At 42.2% G+C, this 21,540-nt stretch overlaps 1 pseudogene; it reads right to left on the bottom strand.

Moving 5' to 3' along the window:
• Nucleotides 1-9,335: 9,335 nt before the first annotated feature.
• On the bottom strand, nt 9,336-14,519 carry LOC100060283 (large ribosomal subunit protein eL8-like; annotated as a pseudogene).
• Between the last annotated feature and the right edge of the window lie 7,021 nt (nt 14,520-21,540).

Here is a 21,540-nt window from a genome sequence, read left to right as displayed (position 1 = left end):
CCATCTTAAATTTGTGTGAGTCAGACTGTTCTCTGTTTTTATGTAAGTTATCCAAAAGGCTTTCACCAATGATAAGAAAGCCAAATATTAGTTAACAATTGCTGTGTAAAAAGTTATCCTACAATGTAGTCGTTTAACACACATTTATTATGTCACAGATTCTGTGGGTCAGGAATCTGGGGAGGCTTAGCCAGGTCCTCTGCTTCAGGATCTCACAGGCTGCAAGCATAGTGTTGGTCAGGCCTCTAGTTATCTCAAGGCTCAACTGAGGAAGGATCCCCTCTCAAGGTCACTCATGTGGTTGTCGGCAGGAAGCATCAGTTTCATGCTGGCTGTTGGCCAGAGGCCACCCTTGGTTCCTTGACTCATGGACCTCTCCAACACAGCAACTTGCTTCATTGAAAGTGAGGAAGAGTCTAAGTAAGGTGGTGGTTGTAGGTTTTTATAATCTCATCTTAGAAGTGCTAGCCCATCACTTGTGTCATATTCCTTTCACTAGAACCAAGCCACTGGTTATACAAGGGAGAGGATTGTACAAGGGAGTGAATTCCAAGAGGGGGCATCATTGGGAGCCATTTAGGAAGCTGCTTACCAGAGAAGGACAGCAAGAGAAGGGAATATATGGAAAGAGTGAAGGAAAGTGGCTGAGTCGAGTCAGTAATGTTCATTCTTTTTCCTAAACTCATGCATCAGATACTCTACTCCCATACTCTTGTATGTAAGGAAATAGTATGTAAGAAAGACAAAAGAAGCCAGAAGTATTCTTCCTAGATTTTTGCCTCCAGAGGAATGGAGAGGCGAGGAATGAACGCTTTCTCCCCTACAAGAGCCTACAGCAGTTATAGGGCCTTAGCAATGTCAGGACCCAAGGCTTCCCTGCACACTTAGGCCAACTCAAAGTCCAATGGTAGTTGAGCATGGCAAGTAGGTACCAAGGAATGAGCAGATGTGACACAGGTCAGACTCCACATTTTCCCTTTGAATATGACTCCACCATTAATCTGCCATGTTCAGTGTCCTGCTAAACAATAGACTTTAAAAATGATGCACACACAGCCCTAAATTTGCTGAGCTATTCTCATACTCAGCCGAACTCATTTCAGAGCATTCAGACTGTACCACAATTAGCTGCTGACACTATCCTAAAATAATATAAAGCCAGGCCAGTAATTATACCCTGGAAGAAACTATGTATAGAAAAGCTCATTAACTTGTGGAGTGGTGCAAGTTTCTGAAGTGGGAAGATTTTAAACAGGATGATAGTGCTCATGTTGGTGTGGGTGAAAATCCAACTGCAAATCCTTAGCTAAATATTTAATAACAACCACTGGAAACGCATCAAACAGAGATTCAGGGTTTATGGGTCAAGATTAAAAGGGTCAGGTCTTTCCCAAGTTTACCTATAGGTGGCACTGTAAGAGTACTCAGGGGGAGACCTGTACTAACCTGACATTCTTACAAAATTGACCACAGGCATCAGTCAAGGCTGTCGTCGTTGTCATCGTTATCATCATCGTCGTCATTGTCATCTTCACAGTCATTGTTAGCATTGTTCACTTATGAACTAATTGCATGTGGAGTAGTTCTATATCTCATTTCCATCTATTCTATAACCACAAACTTCTACTCCAAGGAAAGCCAGTCTCACAAGCGTATGCATTTGGCTTTGGGATTCCCAACTCTGGGCCTTTGCTCCTGTGGTGTCCCTTGGCTGGGATGTCCTGCCATGCCCCTCCCTGCCCTGTTTTGAGGGGATGTCCTGCATGGGTCACCACCACTCCATGCAGGATCCTGAGACAGGACTCGGGGAGAGCTCTGTCAAACACACAATCATTGTCTCAAGAGGCTTTGTTTTACTTCCCTGCCACTTTCTTACCCTAGTAAGGTCTTTGCTGTTCACTTCTAAAGTTGGAGTCTAAAAATGAGTCTTCAGCAACCATCTCCTGGGTTTCCTTTCATTTACAACCGATAACCCAGCTAACTCTCCAGAGTGCAAGGTAGCTCCTGGTTACCTTTGCCCATTTTTTAACTGTAGTTACCTGGCCCTCCTCTATACACAGTGTTTCCACTGTCACTGTCTTGACACCACTTGTGAGCTCCTAGAATTCAGGGGCTTTGTCTTATTTTTTGTTATATCTCCAAAGTTGGACACGTAGTTAGTTCTCAACAAATATTTGTTGAATGAATGAGTGAAAGAAGGAGAAGATTAAGTAAAAAGCCCAATAATGCACTTTCTCAAAGGCAGGGACGCAGAGAGGAAGAGAAATTTCCAATCTTCCTCTCACTAAAAAGTTTCACCTTGACTTTGGGGATCTCTCCAGCTGGGGAAGAAGGGAGTAGTCATGAGAAAGCCTCTGTTTTGAGGAAAGAGTGCTGTGTTATCCTCTTTTGAGACAGACATGTTGGATGTTACCCTCAGAAATTCCCATCCTTGTCTTTGCTGACAGAGCCCCGTGCCTTCCTCCCAGGCCCGGAGGTCAGTCATGAGGAATTTAAGTGACATCTCAATTACATTGCTAGGGGATGGTTTAGGCCTGAATTTTGGCTAATGAGATTTGAGGGTATGCTATTTGAAGACTTTGGGAAAGATTTTCCTCAATAAAACTAAGAAAACCATGGGGACAAAATGCTCCTATTCATGACGAGATGTTATTGGGTTGGTGTGTGACACCCAGAACATCTGCAGCCATCTTGTGGCTTAGAGAAGAGACCTTGCTCTCATGCCAGTGAGATAAAAAGACCCTGGATTTTGAGGACATAGTGGGGTCATGGATTTACCTAGCCTTGAAACTGCCTTTCTTCTGGACTTACAGTAAAATAATAAATCCCTTATTTGAATTTCTATTAGTTGGGTCCTCTCTTTCTTACAGCCAAAAGTGTCACAATTGATATACCTCACAATCTTTCCGTAGTGTTTTTCTTGTGGAATGTGGTGGATCGTTTCCGTTTGCCCTTCCAGATGCACCTTCCACCCTTTTCCATCCTGCTCTCTGCTCTGAAAGGCTGACCTATGTTGACTATCTCTGTCTTCACATCTTACCAAAAAATGTGATAACCAGCACTTTTTGAGTTCCAAAATTATATGTCAACACGTTTTCTCCAAAGGCTTCTCATCAAATATCATGTGACTTGTAGTTTCCTTTTTAATTTTGTCCAAGGCTGAATCCAAATTTAGTGGCTTATACTTTGATTCCATGTATCAGTCAGGGTCCCAACAAAACACAGATAACTTAGTCAAATTTGGGTAATTCAGGGAAATTTTCTTACAAAGGTGTGGGCATCATAAAGGCAACCACAAGGTTATCAGAGTTAGTCAACCAAACTCTTACTTGGATCCAACTCAAGCAGATTGAAATCCAAAATCAGTTAGAAGCCTAGTTCTTCCCAGAGTGTTATTGGGTCAAATGTCAACCATGCTTCCTCTCAGCAAAATTCTTTTCTTTCTTCTAGAAGGATTTTAAGTTACACTTTTTTTGGAAAGTTTATCTGTTCTTGGCTAACCAGTACTTCCTGAATCTTCACTTAAAGTGACACTACATTGTTATTAATGCTCAACAGATACTAGAGTTACTGGAGAACAGAGAACAAATCTGATACTTATAAAATTTGTCGTTAAACTAAGTAATACCACCATTATAACATATATCATACTGTATTATGCTTACTTTTATTGTGGCAAAATATGTATAATATAAAATTTTGACCATTTACCATTTTGACCATTTTTAAGTGTACAGTTCAGTAGATTCATATTGTTGTGCAGTCATCACCACCATCCATCTCCAGAACTTTTTTATCCTCCCAAACTGAAACTCTGTACCCATTAAACACTGACTCCTCATTACCCTCCACCCCAGCCCCAGGACTACCATTCTACTATTGTCTATTCTCCTTTCTGTCCCGATGAGTTTGACTATTCTAGGTACCTCATGTAAGTAGAATCATACAATATTTGTCCTTTTGTGTCTGTCTTATTTCACTCAGTATAATATCCTCAAGGTTCATCCATGTTGTAGCATGTGTCAGAATTTCCTTCCTTTTTAAGGCTGAATGATATTCCTTTGTATGGATATACCACATTTTGTTTATCCATTCATCCACTGATAGACATTGTATTATGATTATATTTAAAACAACCTTCCTCACTGAAGTATAATGTAGAAAGGTGCCCCAAAGTATATGACTTGGTGAATTTTCATAAAGTGAACAAACCAGTGTAATCACCACTCAGATTCAGAAACAGAACAGTATTAGCAGCCCGGAAGCCCCCTTCAAGCCCCTCTCAGTCACTACTGAAATGTAACCACTGACTTGATCTCTGTCTCCATAGATTAGCTGTGCCTGTTTTTGAATTACTGGAATTACAGTGTGAGGTCCTTTGTGTCTGACTTCTCTTGCTCAACATTACATTTATGAGATTTAGCTATCTTGTGTATATAGCAGTAGTTTGTTCATTTTTGTCCTGGTATAGCATTTCATTGCTGTATGCTATCATTTGCATACAGTACAATTTTATCTATTCTACTGTTGATGGACTTTTGAGTTATTTCTAGTTTTTGTTTTCTGAGGAAGACTAGCCCTGAGCTAACATCCACCGCCAATCATCCTCTTTTTTTGCTGAGGAAGATTGGCCGTGAGCTAACATTTGTGCCTATCTTCCTCTACTTTATATGAGGGATGCCTGCTACAGCATGCAGGGCATAGGTCTGTGCCCAGGATCCAAACTGGCAAACCCCAGACCGTTGAAGTGGAGTGCATGAACTTAACTGCTGTGCCACCAGGCCAGCCCCTAGTTATTTCTAGTTTTTTAGATTGAATAATATGGTTACAAACACTTTGTGCCTGCCTTTTAGTGAACATGTGTATTTCTGTTGAGTATATGCACATAAGCAAATACACACACACACACGAGTGGAAATTAAGGGTCATAGGGATGTGTAAGTTCAGTCTTAATAAATACTAACAAAGAGTTTTCTAGGGTGGTTGAGCCATTTTTTACTCTCATCTTCAGAGTATAAGAATTCTTGTTTCTCCATATCTTCACCAACACTTGGAAATGATGGTCTTTTCAATTTTAACCACATGGGTAGATAATATTTCATTTGTGGTTTTATTTGCATTTTCTTGATGACTAACAAGCTTGAATACCTTTTTATATCTTTATTGGCTATTTTAGATATGTTATGTTGTGATATATCTGTTAAAGTTAAATTTTTTTAGCCATTTATTTAGTACCAGGCCTTAAAAAATTAGTAGACTTTATTTTTTAGAGTGGTTTTATTTCACAGAAAATGTGAACAGAGAGTACAGAGTTCCCATCCTCTCCCATTATTAACATCTTACATTTGTATGGTATGTCATTTACAATTAATGAACCAGTGCTAATAAATTACTATTAACCAGAGTCCATTTGTTCAGACTTCTTCAGTCTTTATCTGTTGATTTTTTCTGCCCTAGGATCACATTCAGGATACCACATTCCATTTATTTGTCATGTCTCTTTAGGTACCTCTTGGATATGACAGAGTTTCTTAGACTTTTCTTGTTTTTGATGACCTTGATAGTTTTGAAGAGTACCAATATTTTATAGGATGTCCCTTTATTGGAATTTGTCTAATATTTTTCTCATGATTATACTGGGGGTTGGGGTCTTGGGAAGAAGATCACAGAGATAAAGCACCATTTTCATCACATCATATCAAGGTTACCTACTAACCAACATGATTTATGACTGTTGATGTTGACCTTGATAATCTGGCAGAAGGAGTGTTTGTCAGGTTTTTCTGCTGTAAAGTTACTCTTTTTTAAAATCTTTTTCCATGCTGCACTTTCTGGAAGGAAGTTAAGGAATGGGTAATTATGGAGTTAAATTTTAAATTATTGCAGGAGACACTTTCTGTGGCATCTTCCTAGCTCACATGGTTTCCCATTCTTTGGAAACTTCCCTGCCCCAAATCCATAAGGGTAACACCACCCCATCCCTTCAATTACCTTCTCTCTTAAGCAGCCGGATTTGTTCTGTGAAATCCTGTCTCTTGGCAATAGATGTTTGGAGAACGTTGAGTCAACAGCATCCCTTCCCCAGGTGCTTGGAATTTTAGGGCAAGTCAGGCTCTCTGGGTGCCCAAGCTCATACCTAGCTACTAAATTAATGACTATTTAATAATACCTTTTGTTTGACTATTAATTATGCAAATAACCTAGCTCAAGTGCTTCCAACTTGTTGATTGCCTATCTAACATCCATTCCTCCTTCCGTCCTTTATTACATGAACCCAACTTTATTTCTAATAGACTATTTCTCCTATGCAGCCCATGTTTCCCAAGGTATAGAGCCCCACCCCAGCTCCAAGAGTGGGCCAAATTGCTCCAAGAGTAATCCCTCTTCCTTGCCTGTGACAGGTTCAGAAACATGCATGTGACTCAATTAAGGACAATGAGTTGTGTAGAAAGTTTCCTAGGGCCTCTTAGGAGAGTTTTTCTTTGTTCTTTTTGGTATAGCTTTGAAGGGACCCTCTCTCCCTTCTGGGTGTTGTTATCTATAGACTGGGACCATTGCATACATCTCCATACCAGCCCAAAAGGCAGCAGGAACACAGAGGAGGGCAATCTGGAGAATGGTAGCGAGGTGGAGCAAGAATGATGGTGATGCCAACACTTTCTCTAGACCAGCGATACTCAAAATGTAGGGGGAACTGTTTGTTACCATTCTGCAATGACATAAACACAGAAATTGAGAGTGTTTAGAAACACTTTTGTAGTGATTTGGCGTTGCTGTGACATCTAAGTGTGTGGCCAGTGGACTTGTGTAGTTGAATGGGCTAAAGATGATTTGCATGCTGTTCAACAAAGGGATGAGTTGCAAGTGGTGCAAACTGTGTACAAGTCTTATGTATTAGGAGCATGTAGCAATCTGCACTGATTGAAAAAAACGAACAATACAACAACTGTCCTTCAGCACAGATAGTTTGTGAAGCACTGCTCTAGACTTAGTAATTACATTAGTTAATTAATTTCTCTATTGTTTAAGACAATTTGGATTCTGTTTCCTCCAATTCACATCCAAAAGCAGCTTAAGTGATACAGTGCGTGAATCCAGTAAAAAGACAAGAGACCACATAGACATTTTTGCAGGGTATACGTGTTGGTAAATAAGTGTATATATTGTGTATGTGTGTGTTTTCATCTAGCTCTGATTCTGGGTAACCGTTTCTCAATGTTAGTCATTGCAAGAATTTCAAAAGAGAATAACTTCTCTTTTGTGCCTTTTGCCAGCTGCTGGCATTTTCAGCCCTAGTTCTCTGATTTGAATGTGATGCCATCATAAAACACATTGGAGAGATTCTAGACGAATAAAAGTTCCATTTGTATCTCTAGGGGGAACTAATAAGAGGAAGGCAGTTGACTGCACACGATTCCCTGATTATGTTTTTACCTTTCTATTTCAAGACTTTTCTAATATTGGGAGAACATCAATGTGATTTTTATAAATTTTTTTGTCATCATAGCCTGTAAGGAGTTATCAGAATTACAAGTTATAAAACCATTACTTATAAGTTACGAAAATAGAGATTTGCCATTCTTTTTTCCCCTAGTGAAGTGGACTAAGAAAAGAGTTATAATGAAATAATTATTGTGTGCATATAAATAGAATAAATGCATTTGTTAATGGATGTAAAACTTATTTTTGTGACTATTCTCTTTTGATATTATTTTGATCCTAAAGGAACGTTTTTAGAGAATCAGATTGTTTTTCATTTGGGAAATGACCATTTTCACTTACCATCCCAAAGATGGTCTTTAAGCTAGTGTTATGAGAAAAATTGCTGTATGAAATTAAAAAGTTTAAGTATTTTTGCAACAATGATGAAATGAGCACATCTTTTTTGCCTTGATAGAATGAAGCCACATGACAATTGATTTATAGTATGCACCACCACAGCCATTAAGATCTCTGGAAGTATTCCTGGTGTTGAAGGATGAGGCAGATGGGGTGTTCTAAAGAACAACCAGAGAGTCTATTTTGGCTTCCAAGCTGGTTACTATTATAAGAGATAGAAAACTGGGCAATAGCTAGCTGCAGCAGAAGGGACGGCCTCAACAGATGAGCCTGATTTTTATTTTAAGAACTTTCTTCCAAAGCCAAGTCATCACACCTCGTTGCTTTGTATGAAGTAGAAAACACATTTTCTTTATAGGACTTAGTTTCTTCGAAAATGGTGAAAATCAATTTCGTAAATATGGGTCTTATTTTCATGTGAAAGTGGTGGAGCTTTTGATTCAATGAAACAATGAAAGCTTACGTCATTGTCATGTATCTTGTTGGTACCGCCATCTCTCTATACAAGTGGCATTCCTTAACTGGTCCACTGGTTCCATTAAAAAAAAATTCAGTTCCATGGGAGAGACAGCAATACTCTCCAAATGTTCCATGGACTCCCCTAGATCTCAGCCTCCCTTGTAAGTCAATTGGGGCCATGTGTCTAGATTAGGCCAATGGGTCATGAGTAAAAAGGACTTTTGTCACTCCTGGTCCAGGGCAGTTAAAAACAAGTATCGGTTTTCATGGTAGTGATCATTTTGACATGGAACAGCCACAGATGGAAGTCTCTGTATCAAGGAGAAGACCAGCATTAGACATTTTATGAAGGAGAAAGAAACTTTTGCTTTGATAAGTCTTTGAAATGTCAGCATTTATTTGTTACTATAGCACAGGCTAGTGTTATACTGACTCTTATAAGTGGTCTTACAACCATGGTAGAATTGAGAACTACTAACCCATTCACTACTTGTAGTGTTGAGATAGTCCCAGGAGCAAGGAGATTGATATCTGCTGTGGATGTGGGCACATGATGGAGTTCCTGGGGGCCCTATTTTGGCATTGCTCATTTGTCTCTATATTGTTATTGTGTGAGCAGAACTGTCCTAGGAACTTTGGTGATATAAACAAGAACAACAACAACAAAATGACCTTAGCCCCAAATCAATTCAGTCCAAGGGTGAATAACATATACTTCCTCCCCTCAATACAGTTGTAGTTGGGTAGGAGAGAGGGATAGGCACCCAAGTAACTACCATACAGAGTAGAGCAACAGAGAATGTTTCATGGGCTTTGGGAGACTACAAGTTGCAGTTTGTAACTTAACTAGAGAAGACAGGTCACCCACATTAACCCAATTAAAAACAATGTGCAATACATAAGTGTTCAAGCCTGAGTTTATGTGTTCTAGGATATGGAACTATGCAAAGTTAGAGAGTGAAGAGATTGTCATGAGACTGGATTTGTTTTGAAGGATAATTTGTATTTTTATGTACAGAGAAGTTAACATTGTACTTTTATCCAAGTTTGGTAGCAAGTTCTTTAGCCTTTGCATTTCCAGCTTGGCAATGAGAGCCACGGATTTTGGACCTCTGATGTTGCCTCCCAATGATGGTGGATCTTATTATATCTGCCATTGCAACGGGTCCTGACAGCTTCCACCAGCTTAGTCAGAGTTCCTTTTTCTTCCCAGTTAACCTGTGTGAAGGTGATGGTTGGTGCTGGTCTTTCCGTGGACAAGATATCCAGGCGTGGCTTTTCCCTTGATAGTGAACTAGGGAACTCCCATGTTACAGCACAAGGCAGGCAGGAGGACTCGCTCATTGGGATCCATGTGTGTGCAATTGCCTTCTGACTCTCCACAAGGTGGTGGCAGTATTAATACCTGCTCAAAGCACAGGTGGTCTCAGTGGGGACGTCCCCTTTGCAGGCAGCTTTCTTCTAGCCTCAGACAACAGCTTCTGCTTTTCTTGCTTTATCTCTGGGCTGCACTTGTGGGCCAGCTTAAACAGTTGCATAGATGTTTGACCCCTTGACCCCCCAAAGCCTGGGTGGACTGGTTAACTGAAACGGGGCATTTTGAGATGTTTACAGAGAGCCTTTGCCATTGACAAAGCAGGTGACAAAGGTGGTTATGCATCCCATTTTGCAGGCCTACCTGGAAATGAGAATTTACTTTTGATCTGAACATTTTTAAACATTTTGATAGCATTTAAAGTTTTGGTCAAAATAATACATGTACATGTGTAAAATCAACAGACTCTGTGTCAGGCCTGTTGCCACCCTGAATCCCACAATGATTTATATTTGTACAGGGGTTTCCCAGATTATCCTCACAGAAATAAATCTGACCACTCAAGGGCAGCCTAAATCTGTACTTCTAGAATCCAACATATGTAAATATGGCTGCGATATCGAATTTTTTCCCCACAGCAGAGACTTATCTTTTTTTTAATTAAAAGGACTGTATCAAATCAATTTTTATCACTTTTCTTTCTGGTAGAAAAAAATGAGTTTTTCATGAGCAATAAAGATGGCACCAGCTCTTTTTGTCTCCTCTTGAATAAAGGTATACTATTAATGGTACTATGAAATTTATCCTCTGGATTCTGTAGTTAATTATACTAAAAGACGTGGTCTTTTGTCTGTTTTAGCTACATTGCTCTCTCTTTACATATTATTAATCTACTGATGAAGAGGTCAAAGAGAATAAAAATTGGGGTACTTAATTATATAAATATGTATATATTTCTAGAAAAATATATAAATTCCTAGAAAAATGTAGTTCTGATATAATTTTCATAAGAAATTGTTATTCTAGGATTGTTTTAACTGTCCATGATATATCCTCTGAACCAAATTCTCTAATTTTTATTACATTTTCTCCTGAGAAAGACAAATGAGGCACTCCATAGTGGAATAAAAAACAGATTTGGCTTTTGAAAAATAGGAAAGTTCTGGTAAAATGCCAAGTGCTGAGCTGCAGGTTTTCAAAATTGTTTATTTTCAAGCCTACAGATGTTGGGAAAAATCACCTAGAGCCTCATGTCATTGCTTCTGACTGTGGACTAGGTCAGCCACCCAGGTGGTGTCTCAGGAAAGCCCACGGAAAGAGGCCATATATAAATCTCTTTCCAGCCCAGACTCTGTCAGCTGTGGAAGAGGCTCTGTCGGGTTGAAAATCATCAATACCATTCCTTGATTACAGTCTCTTAGTCTGGTGGTCTGACTTTTATCATTGTGGTCATAGTTATTGAAAGATTCAAATTTTTTTTAAACTTTGGAAATTCTAAATTAATGCCGCACTGATATATTCATGGTAACCTATAAAAGCAACTCTTGTTCCTAAGGGGCATAGGCCTAGATTCTTTTTAGTAGCAAACCAGTAGGGAATTCTAAATGCCATTATTCTGACTGTAGTTCATGGGGTGAAGCAGCCGAATGCACATAACGTGGGAAGCAGCAGCAGTGAGCACAGAGAGGGGAACAAGGAGATTTCCAGCTCTGACGGATGCTGGGTAGAAAAGTGTGGGAGGAAGGCTGGGGAGCACGAGCCCCCAGGGGTGGAGGAAAAGCTCCCCTGGTCTTCTTTTCCCAAATGGGGAAAAAGCATTTCATTAGGAGAACAGGTGGTAGCTGTATTCTTTACCTTGTAGACAGACGATGTCATGTGAATTGAATTTGCTAAAACAATGGTGAGTGACACCGTTTTGGAACCATTCTAGTTTATAATAAATGGTAGTGGGGGAGGTCACTGCAGGCAGGAAGTGCCCCAACCATCAGACATCTGCAGAGGACAGGCTCCCCTTCTCCTGGCCCTCTCTGGAGTAGAGGGCTCAGGGAGGTGGTGGGGTGGATTCTGAAGGAGATTCTGGGACCAGAGAATGTTCGGGGTTGATGTGAAGAGGCAAGTCCTGATCACACAGGGAAGGGATTTCTGCAGACAAGCCTCTTGCCACATCTACAAAGCTACCTAAACTGCACAGATAAGCTCCAATTTGGAGTCTGATGAGTCTCTTTGGAACTCTATTTAAAACCAATTGTACTCCAGGAGAGACGGAGCCCGAGATAGAGTAAAAGCATATCAGTAACTTAAAGTAAATTGTCAGAAACTTTTATTTTAAGAATTTTATGCTCAGAAGACAGAAGTTCAATAAGGGGTAATCTTCGCAAGAAAAGGGATCTCATGAACTGTAAAGGAACCTACAGACACATCTAGCGCAGAGGGCTGGAATGCCACATCAGGCGTTTCAAATATTCCCCCACACATCCAAATGCTTTTCAGTGCCAGCAGAACTTTGTTCACAAATTCTCATGGCCCAGATGAGGCACCAAATTCTCATCCTTTTTACAAGCGGACAAACTACAGCTCAGAAGGATCTGGAGAAGAAAAGATTGTCCAATATTATAAAATAAAAGGAAAAAAGATAGATCAAAAATAGATCTCACTGCATTGTGCTTTGCATGAGTTTAAAAATGGCCAACTGTTTTTGTTTCAGAAATGTGTTCCCACTGAGTATGTCAGGTGATTCTCCAGATGAAAAAACTTTCAAGGGAAAAGGGGATAGAAAGGCAAGCAGATTTTATCCTAAATTTTTGTCTGATTTCAATGATTTAAAAACTTAATGATACTAATATTAATAATTTTCTGTTTTTTTAGATTGTGGTGTATCTTATGTACACCCAAGTACATAAATCTTAAGTGATTAGCTCAAGGAATGTTATACACCTGTGTAACCACCACCCAGACTGAGTTTGGAATATTTTCAGCATACCAGAAGACGAAGTTCTTATGCAGTCTCCCAGTCAATAGCCCCTCTTCCCCACAAATAACCACTCCTCTCGTCTCTCTTTATCCCCGTAATGTTTCCTGTTTTTGAACTTTATATGAATGAAATTATACAATACGTACTCTTTTGCTCAACGTTATTATGTCTGTCAGATTCATCCTCATAGTGGTAATTTGGTCTCCTACATTGCTGTGTGGTGTTCCATGATACGAATACACTACATTAATTTACCCATCCTTCTGTAGATGGACACTTGGGTTGTTTCTGGTTTGGTAAATATTTTGCACAATGCTGCAGTGAGTTTTCTTATAGTCTTCTGGTAAAGATAACCACTCATTTCTGTTGGACTTATACCAAGGAATGGAAATGCCAGGTCATAGGGCATAACTATTTAGCTTAGTAGATACTTTCAAATCGTTGGAAGGATTTAGCCTTCCATAATACTATATTAGAGTTCCAATTGCTCCTCTTTCTTGTCAACACTTGGTTTTATCTGTCCTTTAGTTTTAGGTGTCCTGGTGGGTGTATAATGATATTTCACTGTAGTTTTAATTTGCATTTCCCTAATAACTAATGATGTTGAATGCCACAATGAATATTTACCAAAAATCCATTATCTTACTACTCTATTTTAATTTTTCCATAAATCTGTTCAGTGGAGGCCATATATTTACATAATTATACTCAGAGTACATCCAGAATTTTGTGTCTTTTTAAACTAATCATTTTAAAGTTTGTTATGGCTTTCATACTTATCTTTTTAATTGGCTTCCCACTGAGTTTGGCATAGTTTATTTAACCATTTCCCTCTCATTGAGCATTAGGTTACTTCCCATTTTCCCTCTGGCTCTTTGTTGTTGTTCAGAGAGGAGGAATACAGTTGCATCACCCTAGATGCATCATGATGTTTCAATAGAATGGAAACTATGCGATGTGTGGTTAGGTGTGCTAGGTCCTTTGACATGGTTTTGTTTTTGTTCCTGGTACAACCATCAGAACTAAGTGTTATCTCTATTTTACAGATGAGCAATCTGATACTGGGCTATATAACTTGCCCACTATCACATGCCAAGTAGGTGATGGAGCAGGATTTCCAGTCCAGGTTAATGGCTCTGGACCTCTGATCAGCCACACAATGGCTCCACCCATGCCATTGTCCAGACATATGTGTAGAAAGTTCCCAGCCCCACCTCCTCGTTCTTCTTGGAGTCTCTCTCTGCCCAGCCCCCGCCCCCCCCCCCCACCCCCCACTCCAGGTCGCACTGTTTCAGATTGTGGTTCCAATGCTCAGTACAAAATATGGTTTTCCCACACTGCCCATGGGGTCTCACCTGTGCCTCTTCCAGGTCCTCTCTTTAGAATAACCCAGGGCTGAGAGTGGGTGCGGGCCAGGGACAGACTTTAGCATGACAGCTCTTAGAATTCCAACTCCGGAGAGAGCCAGGTGCCTGGCCTTTCCTGAGAGGAGTTTGGGAGCTTAAGGGAAAGGGCTCATTTCTAGCACTTCTGCTTCTGAGTCAATTCCAGGCCTCTGAGATTCTCACAAGCTTCGGGTGAGAATTACGTAAGGGAGCTGGGGCAGAACCCACAGAACACGCTCTCTCTCTGGCTCTTGGAAGACTCACTTTTTGGATTGAGCACGCGCAGGTGGTGGTTTCTGCCGCTTAGGGGGGAGAGCTGCTCCTGTCTCTGCTTGAGGGCGGTGTGGAGGCGCGTTGACGCAGCTTTCCGGACCTGCAGTCCTGCTGGAGGGAAATCAGCTACAGCATTCACCGTGAACTACTATCACGTTTTCACCCCATGGGATGGCATGAACTAGAAGAGACAGTGTGTAAACATACTTTTAAATTATAAAGTGTAATACAAACGTTAGTTAGGACTGTGTTACAATCCTCACTAACCATCTGTCATGACGCTCTGATGCCTTGGGAAATGTCCCCGGCTTCTCAGTGTGTCGTAACATATTCATTTCCTCATTCAAGGGAGGCAGTGGGTAGGCCTGATGCTCTGGTACCAGATTGTCTCCGTTGGAATCTGAGCTCCACGATAGGGTCACTGTGGTCCTGGGCAAATCGTTCACTACTTAGAGCCTTCGATTTTTTTTGTCTGTAAAATGTAGATGAAGAAGAGTAATGCAGCCGCTTCACAGAGTGGCTATGAAAAGTAAATAAATAATCACGAATAGCACTTAGAACAGTGCAGAATATGTTATTCATTATTTACTTATGTGAGTGTGTGTATGTGTGTGTGGGTGTATGTGTGTAGGTAGAAACCTTCCAAAAATATTTGATTACGTCACACTCATGCTTAAGGAATACAATTCACAATTACACATTATAATTTATGTTATTAAATTAGAATTTATTCAATTGTAAGTTAGTAAGTCCTTCATAATTTGTCCTAAACAGTCTTGCCAGCTGACTCGTCTCCCTCCCTGTGCACATACCACATGCTCCCGCCACAGCCGTGCTCTTAGGTCCTCTTACGCTGTTGTGCCTTAATGCAAGTTGCCCTTCTCCCTCCAGTGGCCTGGACCCCACCTCCCCTCTCCTCTGTGGAAAAGCAGAGACAAGAGCTGGGGAGTTTCTCCTAGTTTCTGGTTGCTGCTGCTTCCAGACACTTTGCTAGTTTCGTGCTCTTGGATTCTGTGAAGCACTCCTCTTTTCTGCTTAAATCAGATGGGTGTTTCTTACTTGCAGCCAAAGAGCTCAATTCCTAGGACGTGCCTCATATAGACACCGTGATGTTACCGAACCTGAAGTGAGTTCGCTCACCCGTTGCGCAGCAAGCCAATCTCTGACACCGGGGGTGGTGGAAGAAAGTAGGAATTTTATTATTGCACAGCGCTGAGCAAGGAGAGAGGGCAGCTAACGCTCAAATCCCAAACTCCCTGAAAAGCTAAAAGGAAGGGTTTTTATTTGGGGCTTTAGGTAGGGGAGGGGGAGCATATGGCCTTGCTGGTCGGAGCTTTCCCACCAGCCTGTCTTTGGCCTTGAGACTACTTGCAGACAGGAGGGAGCTCATGACCTTGCTGGTCAGCAGCTTTCCCACCAGCCCGTATCTCTTTGAGGGAGGAGATAGTCCAGGTGCTTGTCCTTGATGGTGTCTGTCTCCATGGAGGATAGTGGATTCTGGAGCCAGGAAGCCAGAGAGTAAGCAGGGAATGGGTGTTTTGGTTTTAACCCCATATATGCTGGGTTTAATACAGGGAAACTGATATCAGGGTCGGTATCAGCAAGGCTAGATGAGATAATTCATGACTGATGTCTATCTATCATGGTGCTGTATACATCTTGAGTGTTTAAACGTTGTTATCGCTATCACATGTTCCGAGCTGATGATCAGTGGTGGATCTATCCATGTGAATAGACAAAAAACACTTAGCTTGTTTCCCATGGAAGGTATTTCCAGGCTATGGATTGGAAATGGATTCCGTGCAGAAATTAGAATGAATTTAAGGTAATCTGACTCTGCGGTTCTACAGAGCCACATCTGCTTGAGAGTGTCCACGCTCAATAAAAGCTTAACACATGTTCTTTAGGATCATATGGTCACCTGACTAAATTCTGAGGGCCTCATTCAGTGTGGGTGAGATCTCCTACCCTTATTAACTGGGGAATCTTGGGTGCGTTATTAAATTTCCCTGCACCTCTATTTTCTTATCTGTAAAATGGCTATAATAGCCACCTCCAGGGCTGTTGTGAAGATAAAAGGAACTAATACATAGCAAGCCCTTAGCAGAGTGCCAGGCACATAGACTTCAATAAGTTAGCTTGTAGTCCATCATCCCTAATTTTCTTATCTCTTCTAAATGTCACAAGGGTGATTATTTTTAGCTAGAAGTGATGTTAGAGATCATATAGGCCAGTTGTTTAGAAACCTGTTCATTTCTTCTTCCTTTTTAAACAATGGATTATTTTTTCCCTAGTGCAACCGGTGTGACTCCAGCATCTGAGGGCCTCCATGTACCAGTGAGCACATGATTTTTCTGGGCTGGCCACCCATCATCCAGCCTGGTGCTGACCTGAAGGCTCCTCTTTCATACTCCTCAAGGACTAGGAGTGGGGAGAAAACATGTCCATAATCAGAGGTAATACTATCTAATTACTAAACCAGACGTTTGTGAAATCTCCAGACAAGTGGTGTTGTAAGCACAGATCTGGGCCCAAACCCATTCATTTTATCCACGAGGATGCTGAGTCCTGTGGAAGTTGCTAAGACGTTGACAGAATTAGACCTTGAATATAAGGCCAGTGGACTTTGGCTACGCTGGTGACATGTTGCTGCTTCTTGAACAAGAAGAAGATGATGGGAAGAGCACTGGACTTGGAACCAGGAGGCCTGGATGTGGGTCTTGGCTTTGCCTCCTGCTGGTTTCATAACTTTGAGGACACTTGTTATTGTATCTGTCTAGCCCACAAGCTATGACTTCTGCTTTCTCTGCAAACTACCCCCTTCAGGTATATGCCAAATGACCCTGCCCTCTGGCCATAGCTAATGGGCACCATGTTTAGTTATATTCTTTGGGGAAGGCTGGCTCCTTATTCCTGAAATGTACACTTCTCTGTAAAATGCAAGTGTTGGTCTAATTAGAATCAGTTGATGGAGTCACGTTTCCCATAGTAAATGTGGCTAATGTTTCCATTTGAATTTTGATGTAAACTAATTTTCTTAGAGTAATAGTACTCTGGATGCCATGGCCTTAAATGTGGCTTCGTAGAGTCATAACTGAATTCTGTTCCTTATTGGCCCAAGGCTGGTCTTTGGGATGTCCTTAGCAGGCATGGGAATTCTTTTTCTGATATGGCTCTGCATAATTTTCAAGCCTCATCTTCCCCCATTGCCAAGTGCATACACACTGAAATACTTATCATTCTCCGGATACTCCATACACTCCCTGCTTTGTCTTTGAACATGATGTTCCTTTTCCCCAGAATGCCCTCTCCTATTGGGCTAACTCCCATCTATCCTTCAGGACTGAGTTCCAGTGTATCAGTTCCTCTGGATGGCCTCTCCCAGCCCTGCTGGCTGTGCTCAGGTCTCTCCTCTGTGCACTCATAGATTATAATTCACTGGTGTAATAGTGTGCTATCTGTTCTCATGGCTAGGTGGAGCCTGGTAGCCCTACCAGGTGACCTGGCCTTTCCTTGGTTTCTTGCTGGTGTTCTAGGAGTCTCCGGGTTCTGCATTAGTCTCCACCTGGCTCCCTGGTCAACCACCAGCCTCCCAGGAGCCTCAACTGCTGGTTGTTTCTCCCCTCCCTAAGGCAAGCCCAATGTTTCTTTCAACTTAGCTGGCTTTTGAGTCCCCCCTTAGGGACTATGTGAACTTCTAGGTTCCACCTATGCCCTTGAGAGCCATAAGTAGCCTGGGAAAACAAAATACCAGGGTACCCTTCTGCTGAACCATTGTATTAGTCAGAGTTCTCCAGGAAAACAGAACCAATAGGGAATGTATCTATGGAGATTTAAAAAAAAAGGTTTTTTTGCTGAGAAAGATTCGCCCTGAGCTAACATCTGTGCCAATCTTCCTTTATTTTGTATGTGGGTCGATGCCACAGCATAGCTGCTGCCAAGTGGTGTAGGTCTGCACCTGGGAAATGAACCCGGTCCACCAAACCAAAGTGGAGCACGCTGAACTTAACCACTAGGCCACAGGGCTGGCCCTATTGGGAGATTTATTATGAGGATTTGGCTCACGTGATCATGAAGTCTAAGGAGTCCCATGATCTGCTGCCTACAAGCTGGAGACCCAGGAAAGCTGGTGGTGTGATTTAGTCCAGTTCAAAAGGCCTGAGAACCAAGTGATGTAAATCCAAGTCCATGAGCAGAAGATGAGATGAGCTATCCCAGCTTACACAGTGAGGCAGAAAAACAAGGATGGGGGGCAAATTCCTCCTTCCTCCACATTTTCTTCTGTTCAGGCTCTCACTGAATTGGATGACGGCTACCCACACTGGGGAGGGCAATCTATTTTACTGAATTCACTGATTCAAATGCTGATCTGGATACATGCTCACAGACACATCAGAAATAATGTTTCATCTGGGCACCCTGTGACCAGTCAAGTTGACATAAAATTAACTATCATGACCATATTGTGCTTCCAGATTTACTTTTTGTTTTTTCTCCCCAAAACCCCAGTACATAGTTATATATCCTAGTTGTGGGTCATTCTAGTTCCTGTATGTAGGACGCCACCACAGCATGGCTTGGTGAGCAGTGTGTGGGTCCATGCCCAGGGTCCTAACTGGTGAACCCTGGGCCGCCAAAGTGGAGCGGGTGAACTTAACCACTTGGCCATGGGGCAGCCCCGCAAGATTTACTTTGATGTGTCTAATGAGGATCAAGGCTGCCCCAGGGAGAGAAGCCCAAGGCATTCTGACCTACATGCCGATCTATACCACCCTCTGGGAAAAATAGGATGTCCTGACTTGATTTGTATCTAAAGTTATACCACCACACAATAACCAGACCCCACCTGCACTGATACCATTTTAATGACCTTTTTTTTACATCATCTTTCCTTTGTCTAATGAAAAATAACTCACATACCTATGCCTTATAAATTTAGCCCTACCCTCAACCCATTGCAGATCGTACCTACCCATGGCTTCTATGCCCATCCTTGCAGCTCTTCACTGCCCATGGGTCCTGTCCACCTCTATGGGAATTCCCAAGGCCACCAGCACACCTTAGTGAATTGTCGCCTTGTTGGGGGAGGACCCCCCATTCTCCCTGTGCTCTGGAGGGAGGTGCATTGCAGCCCTGGTCATCAACTCTAGGCAAATGCAACCGGAAATTCCTCTTAGGTCTTAGTTATGCACTCCTTCTAATCCGGTTTTCTCCAGAGAGACTTGTCTTTGGAACATCGTTGGCCATTTTCCAAGCCATTCCTAACACTTATACTTTGACTATTGGTTGCTTTTATGTCTTAGGTTGAATTACTTGAACGCCAGCCTTTGACCATTTTTGATGTAAGAATAACAGCAATTCCATATTTTTCAATGCACATGTTAATTGGTGGAACCCCTTGAAGAGAGGGAGGTCGAGTCTTAGGCCCCACTGCCCCTGACACTTTCATCCTTCGCATTCAGGAGGTCTGGGAAACTGCCAGCAAAGGATATTTTGCACAGGGCCTGGAAGAAAATGGACCAAGCCAGAGGTTGTCAGAGTGGCTGATGCAAGCCAGGCAGCAGCTGTGGAGAGTTTCTGTGTTGACTAGGGCATCCATGAACTGAGAGACCCCTTCCTGCACTGGACTGTCCTGCTTACCACTGTGAGTCTGTCTCCCTGGCCTGGGGGCGTTCAGGTGGGAAAGAGGACCTGCAGCTCCAGCTGCATCAGGATGTCTGGCTTCTGCTCCAGGTGGGTGACACACTCAGGCTTTCCAGTTTGGAGGCGGGTGTGGACGACTTTGTGGAATGCGTCAGTATGTGTGTGTGCACTTGTGCGTGTGGGGTGGACAGTTGTGGTGGGCAGTCCTGAAAAGCAGAAGCCACGCAACTCATCTTTAGTGCCTGGCGGGTTTGCTCCAGGCTTTTGAGGACACGCGGGCCCCAGAGCAGACCCAGTTTCAAAGATAGCTCCGGGCAGTCAGGGAGGGAAGGTAGGTCAAGGCACATGGGTCCTCACAGGAGCTGAAATAGCTCTCATCCTTGCACAGAGATGACACGTTGAGAGAAGCAGAGCAGACAGAGCCCTTGTTTTTTAGTACTTTCTCAAATTGTTTTCAGATTTGGGAATTACAATTTCTAAAAGAAATAGTGCAATGGCTCGTTGCCTTCTAATAGAGTCACTGAGGTGTTTTTATTTAGTCTTAAAATGTGCCTGATCTGCAGCTCACCATGTGACAGCCGGCAGTAAAATTCAGTTTGGACCAGCTGGGGAAAGGCCAGTCAGACTTTGTGGAAATTCTGAATAACAGACTGTCTTAAAACAAGTGGCATTGTGCTCTATTTCACTTTTCAGGTGTATATATAGATTCAAGCTGTTTACAGGGTCCTTGCGAGCAGAGGACTTGCTGTACCTTTTCCCCATCAACCCCCACCTCCCTGCTAGGAAAACCACTCTCTCTCACCCCGAGTGCCGATGTCATTGCAAAATAACCAATGATCATTCTACAGAGAAGAGAAATAAGCTGAGTCGGCTTGAGCCAGAGTGAGGATTATAACCTGGGAAGGCCTTAGAAAGCGTTCCAGAGAAGCATGGTTTTCAGTACAGCCTTATATCTTTTTAGAACAAAGAACATACATTAAACACACCCAGGATAGATTTTCATCAATGTTTCAAAGAGGTATTTAGTCGCAAATTAGCAGGTCAACATGACCCTGACACTGGGGAAAGGGATTAATCTGGGCGTTACCATCAGGGTGTTACCCATTGGGATAGGAGGGGAAGTATGCATTCTTATGTTGAGAGAGTGCATTCTTTAATGGTCAAGCAGGTGTACAATGTATGTTTGATAGGCAGTGAGTCAGGCTTTTTAGTTTAAGCCGAATCAGTTTTGAACCTGAATAGTTACCCCATATACTTCAATATGGGAAAAGCTCTTGTCACTGGACATTCCCATTTGTCTAGGCCCACTCTTCATGCTTCCCCCCATGGCCTCTTCCCCAGGAGGCTGACCTCTGTAGATTGTATCACCTGGACTCCCTTGACTTCTGGCTTCTAGTGGAAGATAGCAGGGCTGGGGCAGATGGAGGGTGGGAGAGACGGGGGTGAGGGGAGGTGGACGGTTGGGGAAGAGACTGGTTCCCGCCCATCTCTAAAGGGCTGGCCTTGGCAGTGGCTGCCTGCTCTTTTGAGACTCCCTCTTCCTGTCATGGTTTCCACTGGGTCCTGGAGAACCTGATTCCCTTTCTCCTTTATGCCTGGGGATGGTAGTGGCTTCCTGCTGTTTTCAGCCCCAGGGCAGTTCACCTTGACCAATT

The sequence above is a fragment of the Equus caballus genome, chromosome 17 (assembly GCF_041296265.1).
Source record: "Equus caballus isolate H_3958 breed thoroughbred chromosome 17, TB-T2T, whole genome shotgun sequence".
Taxonomy (NCBI): Eukaryota; Metazoa; Chordata; class Mammalia; order Perissodactyla; family Equidae; genus Equus; species Equus caballus.
The sequence above is the reverse complement of the archived record's forward strand: the minus strand, read 5'-3'. Positions and strand labels throughout refer to the sequence as shown.